Source organism: Acinonyx jubatus, chromosome B4, assembly GCF_027475565.1.
Source record: "Acinonyx jubatus isolate Ajub_Pintada_27869175 chromosome B4, VMU_Ajub_asm_v1.0, whole genome shotgun sequence".
Classification (NCBI taxonomy): Eukaryota; Metazoa; Chordata; class Mammalia; order Carnivora; family Felidae; genus Acinonyx; species Acinonyx jubatus.
This window is the reverse complement of record NC_069387.1, coordinates 133,772,672-133,786,363: the sequence shown is the minus strand read 5'-3', so window position 1 is coordinate 133,786,363 and position 13,692 is coordinate 133,772,672. Positions and strand designations below refer to the sequence as shown.

General features: G+C 56.5%; 1 protein-coding gene across 4 annotated transcripts in view; it reads right to left on the bottom strand.

Annotated features, from left to right (window-relative positions):
* Positions 1-13,611, bottom strand: part of MPPED1 (metallophosphoesterase domain containing 1) — a 76,016-nt gene extending 62,405 nt beyond the window's left edge. Inside the window, exon 1 of one of the 4 annotated variants that reach the window (XM_053226898.1) lies at positions 13,587-13,611. The gene's annotated coding sequence lies outside the window, so the exon portion shown is untranslated. Of the gene's footprint in view, positions 1-574; positions 1,238-7,316; positions 8,010-12,388; positions 12,622-13,586 lie in introns of those variants that run through there. The other 3 variants (XM_027070528.2, XM_053226900.1, XM_053226899.1) reach the window with 3 other exon arrangements.
* Between the last annotated feature and the right edge of the window lie 81 nt (positions 13,612-13,692).

Sequence of the window (13,692 nt, the reverse complement as noted above, 5' to 3'; positions counted from 1 at the left end):
AACACAGTCATACAGCTCAAAAACTCATTACAGATCTTTCCAACTCAGCAGTTTGATGAATATACTTTGGTAGAAAGTAAAAGAAAAGGGAGGGAAGAGACCAAAAAAAAAAAAAAAAAAAACCCCAAAAAACAAAACCCACAACGCTGGGAACGGATGCACGCGTGGTCCGACATGTTTAAATACTTAAGACTTTTTTTTTTTTTTCTCTTCGACAAAATCCTCCAGAACCCACAGGGTGACCGTGAGATGGGGCCACACGATGGCTGGTGTTCTGTAACCAGCGAAGGCAAGTTTTACTTTTCGGAGCGGGGGAATCGGGAGGATTCCCCTCCAACCCCACCCCCTCCCCACAGAGCCCCCGAAACACACCGCACCCACACCCCCGCCCCCCTGCAAGCCCGAGCAGGTGCAGAGCACGGGGCGAAAATTCCTTCCTCAACATCAACGTCGTCGCCTGAAGATATCTCTGAGCGGGGCTTGGAGAAGGGATTTTCCCAGACAGATTGCCATACACCAACTCAGCTCAGGAGGTGGCCCGGGGTGGGGGGAGGGAGGGCAGGGGAGGATCTACTTTAAAAACAAAAGTCTTCCCGAATGCCTTGCAAGGATCTCGGGAACTCTGGTGTTCCCGTCAAACCTCGAATCCATACAGAACCGCAGCTTTGCAAAGGCCATCCTCCGGAAAGTGCGGTTTGCACCTGCAGCTACTGGGTTCTAATGTCCTTTTGACTGATTCCGACGTGGAATCCTGGGAACGGGGTTGGGGGGTGGAGGCGGCTGAGTCTCCATCCTACCCGGACCCGCTCACGCACTTCACATAACGGCCAGCGCCTCCTTTCCTGCGACCGGCTAGCGTTCTCGTTCTTTGCTGGGATTATCCTTTTAAACTGTGTAAACAGATAAGGCCTGGAAGATACTCTGTCGTGTCTCGTTTCAACGCGGGGTCATTAAGACCCTCCGAGGCTTCCGTGTCCACGGCACCGAACCAAGGGGAAAATGACATCACTTAAACTGCTCTTGGTCAGTCATATCCCAGTCACGTTAAATGGAGAAAAATCCCCGTGCAAAGCAAAGGGGAGTCACCACCGTCAGAAAACAAATTAGATTAGGAAAATGACAAAAATTAGAGACTGGAGAACATTTTAATTACGTGCGAAGGAGAAATGGATTATTAATTTTTTAAAAATCTCAACAATCATGCCCATACAAGGTGTAATAAACAGCGATATCCTCCTCCTCCTCCCCCCACCAAAAAAGAAACGCATCCCGATTCACAACACATGTCCCTCCCTCTTCTCCACTTGGGGAGGCAAGGAAAAAACTCTGCTTTTCCCTCAGGACAACACTTGCTCCTGTCCTTTGTCCTGCTGATTGTTTCTCTGATTGGTTCTGCTGATTGGTTCTCCCAGCAGATACCTCCGGGCAGGCCTCTGAGGGGGGCAAGTGGGGGTTCCTGGCTGTGGGACTCACAAAATCTCGGTGGGAGCTGGCCCTGGTCCACCTGCGACCCTGGGAGAGGCCTGGGGGCAGCAGATGCCGTGGCCCAGGCCTCCAAGGGCCCAGATCTGGACAGGGGTTTGAGCCCCAGCATTGCACTGACTCACTGTGTGACCTCAGGCTGATGTCTTAACCTCTCTGAGCCTCAGCTTCCTCTTCTGGAAAACCGGTATGACAACAGTAACACCACCTCCCGGGCAGCTGGGCAGGTTAAACAAATGGGGGTCCTAAGCACAGTGCCTGGCAGGTATGAAGTGCCCAGCTAATACTCCGGGTTACTATGTAATCACTATTCCCTTCAATGTGACACCTGCCCATGGTGGGCCTGCCGTGAGCAGGTGCCGCCCAGGTACCGGGGCGTCTGTGGCACAAGGCTGTCAAGGGGGAGCCCCAGGAGCCCTGGAGAACCTGAATTTTCTCAAAGCCAAGCCTACCAGATCACACCCCTGCCTGCCACGTCTTTGCACGGCTCCTCCGATGAGGGCCCATGTCGGCAGGCCCTGCACGGCCTGGCCCTGCCCACGCTACAGCCACGCCGCCCCGTGCCCAGTGGGCTCAGGTGCCCGGAGGCCCTCGGCTACGAGGTGCCGTGCTCGTGTTCAGAGCTGCCCCATCCAACGCTTCACAGGCTCGCCGCTGACCTACGAGATGGCCATCCCTACGCCTCCCATCCCACAGAGGAGAGAGGCCTGCCTCCGCGAGGGGAACTCTCTTGCCCAGCTCAGCACAGACAGTGGGCACCACTGAGGGCTGGCTGTTAGCAGCCTGACCCCAGGGCTCTGGCTCCTTCCCCCCGGGCCTCTTTGCCTTCCTCTCTGGCTGGCAAAACCTGACTCGCCCGTTACCCCTCGACCAAGCCGGCATCTTCTCAGAGATCGGGGGCCCTCGTTCCAGGGCGCCACGAAGGGCCACACGCCTCCTGGAGGCAGGGCCTGGGTCTCACTCGCTCCGCACCCCCCTCCGTACGTCAGCGCCAGCCCTCACCAGCTCTGTAGTCCTGAGCCAGTGGCTTAACTTCCAGGAAGCTCAATTTGCTCATCCATGACACGGAGAGAAAAACAGTACCTACCTCATGCAGTCGCGAAGATGAACTGGGGTGACACATGTACACTACTTGTCACAGGACCCGGCACATAATAAGCGCCCAACAAATGTCAGCTATTGTTATGCCATTATTATTATTGTCACCCCAGGGATGTGTGGCTGGCTGGCTGGCCGGAAGGATGGGTGGAAGGATGGATGGATGCATGGACGGATGGAGCGAATGTTGGGGGGATGAACAGACGGATGGAGGAACAGAGTTCGTGTCTTGCCAGTCTCTTTCCCCAGCGCCCGGCACAGGCCTGGCAGGGACTGAGTGCCAAGGGGCCTCGGCTAAAGGCTGAAGACTCACGGCCCCTCCCCCCACCCCCGACCCACCGCACAGCCCTGCAAGGAGGCTGGCCAGGCTGGGCACCACCCTCTGAAAGGCGAGGTCTCGGGCACTTCCGCCGGTCCCTGGACCCGAGGGGCCCGCACCTCCGTGGCCCGCCTTCAGGCCGGCGGCAGGGGGAGGGTGCCTCTGCACCAGGGGACTCGGCCGGAAAAGCGGGCGGCAAGGCATCCCGGGAGGCGCTCTGCAGTGAAACGCTGCGTTTCACATAAAGGGGGTTCGCAACGGGCCCTGCTTGAAGGAATCAGGGAAACTGGGAACGCAGAGCCTTCTTTTAATACCCGTTTAATATTTATGGAGCCACAGCAGCGCGTCAGCCAGCGTGCGGAGAACACAGCCGATCCACGGAGGGGAGCGGCGTGGCCCAAACAAACGGCTTTTAGCTGGGAAGCGTTTACACCTGGTCCACAAAACAGCACAGCATGTGGGCAGTGCGACGGGGCCGCTGGGACCCCACTGGGTCCCGCTGCGTGGAGCGGGCTTGGGCTTGTGTCCTGACTCTCTCCATCCAGCAGAGTGACCTTGAGCCACACACACACATCCTGGCCCGGCAGCAGGTGCCTCCTCCGTGCCAAGGAGTGGAAGAAAACGCACCCAGGAGGAGGAGGGTGGGGTGAATTCATTAATGCATTTACTTATTCAATAAACATTTACCACAGTCATTGTTCCAGGTGCCAGAAAGAGCAAGGAGAAAGCAAACAGGTCACTGCCCTCAAGGAAAGGGCAGGGGGCAATAAAGTAAACACGCAAGATACACACGAGATAATCATGTGCCTGGAAGAAGAACGGAGTGATGTAATAATGAGTAATGGGGAAAAGGGGACTGTTACTTAAACTTGGGTGATCAAGAAAGGCCTGTCTGAGGAGGTGACGTCACCTCAAAAGCGAGGGCTGAGAGGGAGCCAGCCACACCCAGACCCGGGGAAAGGCGAGCCCTATGCAATGCAGAAGCAGCAAGTGTAAAGGTCCTGAGGCAGGGGAAGCATCAAGAAATGGTCTCTCTCTTATTGTCTTTGTTCTCGACCACTGGTGTGCTTCTGCAGTGGAGAAGACCCTGAACTTTGAAGTCAGGGGCAGCGGGTTCAAATTCGGTCTCCAGTGCTGCTTAGCTGTGGGACCCCGGGCAAGTCACTTAACCTCTCTGTGCTTCCACTGCCTCACTAGTCCCCTCGCCGGGTAACAGAGGAGAAGGGAGCCTTGTGCCTGCTTCTCCATAAAGGTCCCAATCAGCCCAGTTAGGAGGGTTGAAAATTCTTGAAATTTCTGGGTCGAAAACTTCTTGTTGAAAAAGCGCCTCCAGGGGCGCCTGGGGGGCTCAGTCGGTTAAGCGTCCGACTTCAGCTCAGGTCATGATCTCGCGGTTCGTGGGTTCGAGCCCCGCGTCGGGCTCTGTGCCGACAGCTCGGAGCCCGGAGCCTGCTTCGGATTCTGCGTCTCCCTCTCTCTCTCTGCCCCTCCCCCCATTCATGCTCTGTCTGCGTCTCTCAAAAATAATTTAAAACATTAGAAAGCAAAAAGAAAATGTAAAAAAAGAAAGAAAAAGTGCCTCCATTTCCCAGGGCTCCCTTTTTCAGTCCTTCTTTCACAGAGTGATCTGTCTTTCTGTTTCCCTCTCAAAGACATGTACTTGTTGGTCAAGAGGAACCTGGACATCAGCCGAGGCACGAAGTAGCAAGGAGCTATTAGGCACCAGCTGTATTGCAAGGTCACATGGAGGAAAGAGGCCAGCTCCAGGCCCTGTGCTCTCTGACTGCCCCCACAGCCTTGTCTGGCCTTCTCCTGCTGAACGGTCAAGGCCAGTGCCAAGCCAGCCTCCAGAATGAATGTCCTAAAACGCACTTTTGACTAAGCCATTCCGTCCGGCGCACCAAATGTCCTCAGGGGCCATCCTGCTGCTCTGGGCTAAAGCCCCAGGTCCTTGGATGAGCTCAGAAGCCCAGGCTGGGTCCCCGGCCTCCCTCTCACCACTCAGGCCAAGCTCACCACTCCGGGTTTCCCCAGCACACCGGCAGTCCCGCCTCTGAGCCTTCACACGTGCTGTTCCCTCTGCTGAAAGGCTCTGCACGCTACCCTGCCTCTGTGCACACACACCTGCTTCCCAGACGTGTCCTCGACCTCCCCAGGCTGGGCCAGGCACTGCCACCTGCCACCTACAACTCCCCAGGACATCTCTCAGCAAAGCCCCCATCTGAGCTGAATGAGAAGCCAAAGGATAAAATGATAGGTGATCCCAGGAGTGGGAGAGGGACGCCGCACAGGCCCTCACAACTCACAACCCGGATTCAAAAGCAGCGTTCGCCTCCCAAAGCTCAGGTGTCTCCCCTACAACCACGGGGACACTAAATCCTCCTTCCCCAGAACCACTGGGACGATTACAGGACACAGTACCTGTGAGAGCACCTGGCTGAGGGCCCAGCACACAGTAGGCGCTCACTAAGTGTTTCTTCCACTCTGGTTAGAAAGCTCTGTTGCAACCCAGGAGCTCTGTGGAGAACCTCTGAGAATCCAGCAGAGATTTTCGGATAATCAAGGGACCCTCCTGCCTTGCCGAGGAAGCCGGACTCCTGGCCCCTTCCCTCTCGTCCGCTGCTGGCTGAGTCCCTGGTTATTTCACTTCCTAGGATGTTGTGATCGGACACGTCGCGAACAACCCGCCCTCGACGACGTTTCCCAGGGGAACTCCTCACCACCCGCCTCCCCCAAAACACTGCGGGACACCCGCTGTCCCCACTCCAGGGCGGACCCCGGGCTGAGACCCAAAGGACTCAGATGTGCAACCAGCTCTCAAAGGGCTTGGGGCCCAGGGGGCAGCCAGGCGGATCAAAAGAGCAGCTTGGAACCCTGTGAGGATGAGGCAGAGGGAATGGGGTCTCTCCCACCAAACCGTGAGACCTGCCAGCACACGCCGAAGGCCGGAATGGACGGACTGAGAAGCGCCTTGGCCGACCCTGAGCATCTTTGCAGCAGGTGGCTTTCTGCAAGGGAGACACTTGGGTCATTCCAGCAGCCCAGGTATGTCTACCAGATACGGGAGGGAAATCTATGGGCATCTGCAATGCCAGGGGCGACGTGAAGATCGAAGAGAGATTTCCTTTGCCACGAGGCTTGAGGCATCCACGTCTACCCGATACCGCCTCCTTAAAGCCAGGGCGGGCCCAGGACAGTCCTGGTTCATGCCAGTCATTACTGCCAGCACCTTCTCTGGCTGTCAGAGGGTCTCCATTTCGATATTGGAAATGTCACAAAGGGTAAAGGTCTCCATCATCAAAGCCACCCTGTTAAGGTAACCATCCCCAAAAGGCACCCATGTTTCTCAAACATCGGCGTGTTTGCAGCCACAAGGGTGAGGCTAGGACAACACTGTGTGGTCCTGGGTCGGAAAACAGGTGACACTGACCACACAGGAACAGAAGAAAGCCCAGAGAAACACCCGTCCCCACCAGTCACTGTCCCCACCTAGAAAGCCTCCTCCGGGGTTCTCAGGGCATCCTTACCCCACACCTCGTCTTCTTCAACGACGAGTGGGGGGCATCTCCACAGGTCAGCCCAGTATACAGGCGGCTGTCCCCACCGATCACCCACAGCCATGCTGGGAGAAAGCCAGCTCAGCGGAAGTCACTGCTCGCTGAGGCTTTTGTTGAGAACTCACTGCGATGTGGCGAAATGTCACAGAGAAACCGCGCGAACACCTAAGTAGTCCTCCCTAAGCAAAATGCAGGCGAAATAATATTGAACAGGAAAATACCAAGGTTGGGGGGAGGGGTGGGAAGAATTCTTTCACAAGCCACCCTTCCACACAAGCTCAAAATCCCTTCTAAGTGGTTTTGTTTTTCCTTGTTTGGCTCGTGCCTGAAAATATGCAATTGATCAGTCAATAGTTGAAAATGTCATAAAGGGTAAAAAAAAAAAAAAAAATGAAAAGAAACAGAAACTTAAAGGGAAAAGAGCATATAGCCCAGCGGAGGGAACTGGGGGTGGGGGGGGTGGGAGAGGGCAGGGATCAGACCTAATCCAGCACGTCCCGAAAATGACAGCCCTCACATCTGACCCTCCCCCTCTGTCAGCCGCGGGTCCAGGACGGAGAGCGCCAGCCCACGGCTGGTCCCCGCGACCACGCCACATGATGAATGAGTGACGGGCCGAGCCGACGAAGGAGTGCACGAATATCGTGAAAATTACACATATTCCTTGAAAAAGGATCAACCACGAGTGCCTTTAAAGCATTTACCACTTAAAAACCTTTTAGCTGGGCCCATTTTGAATTATGACTACATGATTTTAAATTACACTTTCTAATTCCTCGCCGCCCACCCCCAAGCGGTGGCTGCCGTTTCATTTTCCAATTATGTACTTTTATTTCAGAATGATCAAGAGTGCTGCTTACTGGATCATGTCCTGTCTGCCACAAATAGCTGCTCACTTATTCCTTTCAGACACGAACGCAGTCCGTTCATCGGGCCGGTCTTCAAATTCTGAATATTCTCCATCCCCACAGCACCAAACGAGGCCCAAGACGCAGAGAAACCCACAAAGCTCGGGCTGGGAAATATGTTTGTAAACCAGCGCTCCGCTCCATAAATTATTATAATTCTTGGTGCTTTCTCTCTCCATCTAGCAGATCAGCAATCACATAAATAATAGTGAATGGAATGATTTTTCTTCTGCAAAGTGCTATGTCCTAGTTTTCAAAATAAAGCATTTGGAGACTCACGTATCTGCGGAGTTGACACAGGAAAAGCTGCTCGGATCCGTTTCAAACGTGCACACAGACATACCCACACACAAAAGGAAACGAGAGGTAAATGTGTAAAAACCAGCATTTTGTAGCTCGTCAAGTCCCACTCAACAGTCGTGGGGGTTTGGGACACACGCGGTTGGGGAGGGGGGAAGCGAGAGGGTCCTGGTTGCTCACCATTGAAATACAATTTGCAAAGAAAGTGAATGTGGATTTACAGTTCTCGTGGAAATCTATTAAGCAGATGTCACTGAAGCATAATCAAATCGGCACTATGCTAATGCTACACTTAAGTCTGAGATTGAGGTTTTGCCATTTTTACGATCAGTATCAGTGTGGTTTTTTTTTTTTTTTTTTTTTTTTTGCGATCATGCGGGAATTGGCAACTAAGGATTAAGCCTCCAAAGTATGATCAATTAACTAATGTGTCTGAACGACAAAAAAAAAAAAAAAAAAAAAAAAAAACAGCAAAACTCAATTCTCTCCCCCCACACCCCCTTTGTGCAGGGAGCCTAGGGTGGGGGAGGGAACATTTGCCTTTTCCACGAACGCTGCAATGCAAACAGCACTTCGTCGTGAAGGGGGAACGACGAGGCACGGCGAAGGGCTCACGCTTCTCAGGTAGCCGGTGCAATATATATTTTGCAGCCTTCCAGTATGCAGCACTGTCGGAAAATGCAAAGGAATGAAATGAAGGGGAAGCAACGGGTGTGTGAGAAATTGCAAGTAGGCATCATTTGCTCCTTAAAGTGATGGAATTAGCATGGGCCACGCCAAAAGCCTTTTGGTGTGCATCAATGCCGAGTCTCAAATCCTCCTCGGAAGGGAAGGCGCGGATGGAAATATGAAGGCATTCAAAAGAAGCAAACTCTCAGGTGTGGATTTGGACGGGGGGGTGGGGGGGGAGGTGGAGGGAGGGGCCTCCCTCCATCCTTGGCTCTGAGCTCAAGGAGTATCACCATCAGCCAGAGGGGAGAGTTCTTCTTTTCACTGCAGCTGCTTCCATTTGCGACCAGGTTGTGACATCAAGCTGGCCAAGTTCACGTCCAAGAAAACCCCCGAAGAGTAATGGACAGAAAGGCATGAAAAGACCAAAGACTATCTCAAGCTTGTATCTGAGGTTAACATTAAAACATACAGGGGCGCCTGGGTGGCTCAGTCGGTTGGGCATCCGACTTTGGCTCAGGTCATGATCTCACCGTCCGTGGGTTCGAGCCCCGCGTCGGGCTCTGTGCTGACAGCTCGGAGCCTGGAGCCTGCTCTGGGTTCTGTGTATCCCTCTCTCTCTCTCTCTGCCCCTCCCCGCTCATGCTCGCTCTCTCTCTCTCTCTCTCTCTCAAAAATAAACATTAAAAAAATTTTTTAAATAAAACATAATCTCAATTTGTTATGATTTTTTTTTCCATGAGATTGGGCTGTCCTCCTCTGCCATAGATATTTTAAATGGAAATAAAATATAAACTAAATCTCGTCTCATTGGGACCAAAAAAAAAAAGTCAAAATAAAGTTGGCGGCAGAACGGCCAGATCACCAGGGAGAGAACCACAGTGAATCAAATTAACCGAGGAACTATTTATACCTTCCCTCCAACACCACCCCCAAAAAAGGGATCTCTCTTTTTTTTTTCCTTTCCCTTGGGGTTGCTTTTGCTTTTTACATTTTCTTCACTTCTCCAGACTCAAGGCAAACAATTTCAGTGGCAGTCTGGAGAGGATGCTAGCTGGGGTCTCATGCCATGGGGATACCCACACCCCAGGAACCACAGCGACAGGGAACTGCTTTCAGAGTGACCCAGCATCATCTACACGGCCCTTACTGTGTGAAACAGGCCCTTCACCCCTCTGTCACCTGCCCCCCAAGCGTTTGGCATGTCTGATCCCAGAGGGCGAGGCTTTTGGCCACAAGGAAGACCCCACAAGCAGCCTGTCTCATCTGAGATGCCATTAACCGTGATCCGTGGGCACAGAGTGAGCCTGAGAACCCATTCTCCGGCCCCTGCACCTGGGGAGGCCCTTCCCCCAGGGTCCCAGGCTCCAGAGGGGCAGGCAGACAAAGGTACCAATTGCCGAACTGAGAGATCTCAGGGAAAAGAAGAATGGGGTGGGGGGGGAAGCTTGAAAAGACCCTTTTTCTGTTCGCGGCGAGGGAGGGGCGACGGGAGAGACGTGTCACATTGTCACATTAAAGATTTTGACAGACAATTCAGGGATAACGCAGAAATTCCGCCCTTAACTGCAGCTCGGCCTCAACTTGAAAAGCATTAACTAACCTCCACTTAATTGCATGTTTTTCTGTGCGTAATATTTACTTGTTAAAAGTCTTTGCCTGGCCGATTATTTTCCTCTGCCCCGCTATTCAGGATCAGTTCACAGGCCCGAAACTAGAAAAACAAAATCATTTTGATAGACTGAAAGATGATGGCATGTGGGGGACGGCTTTCCTTCTCCCCCTAGTCCGGACCCGGAATGCTGATTTTTCTCCTTGAGTGCTACCCTTTAGTGAAATCCTGCTACCTTCCTCCATTCCTCAGACGAGAGCAAATTCTCTCTCCTGTGTCCTGCGTTACATGAGCACGCGAGGGGCTATCCCTGCCAGGGAATGTAGCAAGTTCAAGGAAAACTAATGAACTTAAATTACTTCCATCGGATGAAGACTTCACAGTCTCAGGGGTGGACGGGGAAATTTTTCCAAAGCAGGTTTTTTTGAAAGCTTATTCTAGACGTTGGTCTATGCATTCCTGACACAGTTCAGACACTGGCAGAAAGACCCCAAAGTCTGGGTCTTTTACCTAAACTTAGACATGTTCTGTCCATAAACATGGCCCACGGGGCATCAGCTAGGGTGTATGTAAGGGACGCTAAGGGCACACACACAGCAGGCACATCAGACATACGGCATCCCACATGCAGATGACCCTGAGCCTGCCTACATCAACATTAAAGGGAATCTACCCCAATCCAGGTCTTTGGAAATTTCTAGGGTGGAGAAATAAATAGAAAGGCAGCCCCATGTTGAACCGCTCCCAAACACAGGATGCAACCTCTGTGAATGGATTATTGCTTTTTGACCAGCCATCGGCCAATTACTGTACCTCGACCGACTGAGTACTCAAATAGATGTAACCATTTCGCAGAAACCCATCCTGAGAAAAAAGATTTTACAAGTGTTGTGGGGCCTGCCACTTGGAAAGCCAATTTGCAGGGAGCCGAGCCTCGTGAGGCACAGTTGATTATGCACGGCTCCCGCACCACAGGCCCCTGTACACAGAGCCCAGCTCCAGAACGCCTCCCGATCACCACCGGCTGGCTCTCAAGCCCCGGGATGCTCCCCACGGCCAGAAGCCTGCTTCAGCCCAGCCAAACACTCCCCCCGCCCCCCCAAGAATGGTCTCCCAGCGCCTTGGTTCCCACGGACCAAGGCCTGGCTTCCAACTTGGATGTGGCAGTCAGCTGGTGGCCTCACCAACATTCCCCAGAGCATTTTAGCCAATGTGACAAATTATTCATGAAGTTGGTGTAATTTTTTTTTTTTTTTTTGCAAAGACCGGCCAGGGTATTGAGGCTGGTAGTGCCTGCCTGAGTCACCCCCCACCTCCACCCCCATGTGGCTGGTCGGTGCTAACAAGTCTCCCACCACCATTCAAGTCCTGTCCAGCCGGCTCAAGCATCCACCAGCCCACCCACTTTCGTTCCCCAGTTTAATTTCATAATTGTCTGCTACTTAACAAGCTCTCCTCTGGGGCCTTGGGAATGGGAAGGGAAGGCAACCAAGCTCTTGGAGGGGAACCGGAGAGGTCTGAGCCAGTGCTGGGGGAAATGCATCTCAGAGAGGTCAGCTGGACAGACTTGGGGGCCGGGTCCAGCGTGGGGCCTCCCGATCCCACCATCTGGCCTGAGTGGAGACAGGGACGGGAGGGAATGGAGGGTGGTGGGTCTTAGACCCCAAACCACGGTCTGCCACCCGCTCCTGGACACATCAGCTCTCAGACTGACCCTCCTCTGTCTCCACCTGGATCAGGGGAGGCTGTGTGTGAATTCGCTCTCCTGTAACAAGTTCCAGAATAAACACACAAGAGCCAGAACTGCTCCTTAGCATGGAAATATTACCTGTGAGGGCTGGGACCTGCCTGATTAGCCACTGAATCCTCTGGGCAGGGCACACAGCAGATAGTAATAAATACCGTGGAATGAGTCAGTGGATGGATGGAAGGATGAATGGGCGGATGGACGGACGGACGGACAGATGAAGTTTCCAGCAATGCCTTGCAAAAGTGGCCACTAGACCGGCACCAGCCGCCCCCTCCCTCGCCCCCCAAGCACCAGCAGGGGCTTCGCTGCGCACAGTAGGCTCTCAGCGACCAGGGGCTGCTATTGTTATTACCATCACCGTCACCAGTGCCCCGCCAGTCCGCTTCCTCCCCCAGCAACTCCGCCAGCAGCCAGCCAAGACCGGCGAGCCGGGGAAAAGTTTCGCTGACCCCTCGGCCGCAGTCAGAGTCCAGCGCCCCGGCCGAGGCCCCTCTCGGCGTCACCCGCTCGGCGGGCCGGGCGGCGGGGGTCCCCGGCCGGGGCGCCGGCACCCGGCAAAGGCGGCCAAAGTAACTTTGCGGGCGCCCCTGCGCCGCGCCGCGGGCGTCATCCGGCGCCCGGGGAGGGTCCCGGCCGCGCCCCCTCCCGCGCCCGCCGCGCCCCGGCCCGCGCCCCGGCCGCCCCCGGCCCTACCTGGCCCCGGGCTCCTCTTCGGCGGCCGCGGCGGCCGCGAGCAGCAGCGCGCACGGAGGGAGGCAGGGGCCCGGCTCCGGGGAGGGAGGCGCGCAGGGGCGGGGGCTCCTCCGGCGGCGGCCGCCTCGCCGCGCGTCCGAGGCAGCAAGTGGGAGCCAGACTCCTCCTTCGGGGGGCGGGGGGCTCCCCGCCGCCCCCTCCCTCGCCCGCCGCGCGGCTCCGAGCCTCCCCGGCTCCCCCTCCCGCCGCCGCCCTCCCTCCCTCGCTCGCTCCCGCCCGCCCGCCTCCCCCGCCCCGGCGCCGGGAGGGCCGCGCTCGCGCCCCGGGTCCCCGGCCCCGCGCGGCCGCCCGCCGGGGCCCCTGCCGCGCCGCCCAGGCCTCGGCCCTCGGCCCCCGCCCGGGCCCGGAGCCCGCATCCCGCCGCCGCGGGGAAGGGAGCGGGGAGCCGGCCGGACGCGGGGAGGCGGAGCGGGCCCGCGCTGCGGAAAAGAGCGGGCGGCCGCCCCGCCGCGCCCCGCGCCCCTCTCCGGCCCGCACCCCTCCTCCCCCGGGGCCGGGGCCGCGCGCGGGGTGGGCGGGGAGCGGGGCGGGGGCGCTCTCACCTCCGGATCCGCGGCCGCCGCGGCGGGGACCGCGTGCCGGGGCGTGCGCGGCTCCTTCCGGGGCGCTGCGGCCCCCGCCTCCGGCCCGGACCCCCTCCCGGGGCCGCGAGGGCACCCCGCTCCGGACCCCTTCCCCCCGCCTCCCCCCCAGTCTTCCGGGGAGACGCGGACCCCAGCTCCGAGGCTGCAGAGGCCCCGGGTGCGCCTCCTGCGCCCCCATCACTTCCTCCCCGGGGTCCCAGGTCCCTAATCCCAGGGTACAGAGGGTGGCCGGCGGAGGCCTGACCCGGAGCGGGGCAGGTAAGCAGGTCAGGGCCACAGAGAACCAGGCCCCTGGTCTGAAGAAAGTCCTGCCTGGTCGGGGAGAGCAACACCCCCAGAGGCCGTGGTCCCACCCTGGGGAGCTTGAGGGGCCCCTGACGACCTCCAGCCCCCTTACCCGGGTGAAAGGCCGCGTCCACAGGGCCTGCAGCCAGGGCACGGGCCGGGCCTGGGCCTCCCAGAGTGGGAGCAAGGTGAGAAGGGGGTGTGGCCCCTCAGAAGCCCGTGGAGGGCACCTCCATAATGTTCGTGGGTCCCTCCCCCACCACACTCACATGGCAAGGTGGCTCCCACTCCTGCATTCTCCACGGCTTCAGACTCAGTCTGAGGACGCTCAGTGTGGGCGCCTCAGGCCTGGCCTGCCCTTGGGGACAGCCCAGG